The following is a 1394-nucleotide window of genomic DNA, read 5'->3' on the forward strand; positions in this document are numbered from 1 at the left end:
CAGAACGAAATGTATACAGATGGCCGCTTAGTTACGCATCCGCCTGTAGCACAAGTACTTGGGATACAGGTAGAAGCTCGGTAGATAGCTATACACATATCGCGGTAGCAATGCGCAGTCTCAGACAAATGAGGCAAAGAAATCGCGAGTGTCTCAATTCTCAATGTAGAAGCTCCCACGTAAGTAGTATGCCATTGATCTAAAATGATCATGAAGTGACCATAAATCAACTGGTAGATAGCTATACATGTATTGCTATAGAAGAGCGTAGCCCCAGACAAAAATGAGAAAAAAAAAGGGTACGACTGAGCGCGCGTGTGTGCTGATGCAAAACCTAAAAGCCACCATGTCCGTAGTATTTCATCGATCCGAAATTACCATAAAGTGGCCATAAATTAACGAATCGAAAACTCATATGGTGCTGCCAGGACAAACATCCATAATTGGACAGTGCCAATTTTCAGCCACGTGTTCTATTTGTCCGTAGAACACGTGGCTGTGGTGTACATACACTCCAACTCACAAATAACACAAGCACACAAATAAAACAAACAAATACGCACATGCACACCACTCTCTCGCCCATACATCAACAAGCTACGCATGTCTTCAATGGCGTAACATACACTTGTCATGCGTATCCGCGCGTCTTTCTTGGCTTGATTCAACACCTTCCGGGCTACCTCAGTGTTCTCGGGCAGCTTAATATCGTTCACATCCAACTGCCCATCCCCCGACCCGTCAAAATCATCGAACATGTCGATGACTGTTTGCACCTACGGTCGGAAGCAGAGGATCAGGCTGTGGAAAGCTACATAGGTGTGAGATAAAACGAGTACGAGCAAATATGGCTGTAGGTGTACGGGCGTGTATGTAGCTATGTGAGTGTTCTAGATAAGGTATACCAGTCCTTGGTTCTGGCTCGTCTGTCTAATGCGTATATGAATGTAATTGTAAGTGATATGGAATGTCTGTATCTGTTAATGTGTATGAAAACCATACATGTATGAAAACACAGTTTGTTCACTCCAACTACTGCGATGTCCCATTGCGATCCGCGCTAGACTAGCAACCGCAGCAATGCTTCAGTGCAAGCATCCTGCTATATGAAACACACTTACCACACATAAGCTCGAGGATGAATGTGATTGTAATGCAACTGCCACTCAAGAGCCTGGGGATAAATGTGATTGTAATGCAACTGCCACTCAAGAGCCTGAGGATGAATTGATTGTAATGCAACTGCCACTCAAGAGCCTGAGGATGAATGTGATTGTATTGCAACTGCCACTCAAGAGCCTGAGGATGAATGTGATTGTATTGCAACTGCCACTCAAGAGCCTGAGGATGAATGTGATTGTAATGCAACTGCCGCTCAAGAGCCTGAGGATGAA

Source organism: Sphaeroforma arctica (genome assembly GCF_001186125.1).
Source record: "Sphaeroforma arctica JP610 unplaced genomic scaffold supercont1.419, whole genome shotgun sequence".
Classification (NCBI taxonomy): domain Eukaryota; class Ichthyosporea; order Ichthyophonida; genus Sphaeroforma; species Sphaeroforma arctica.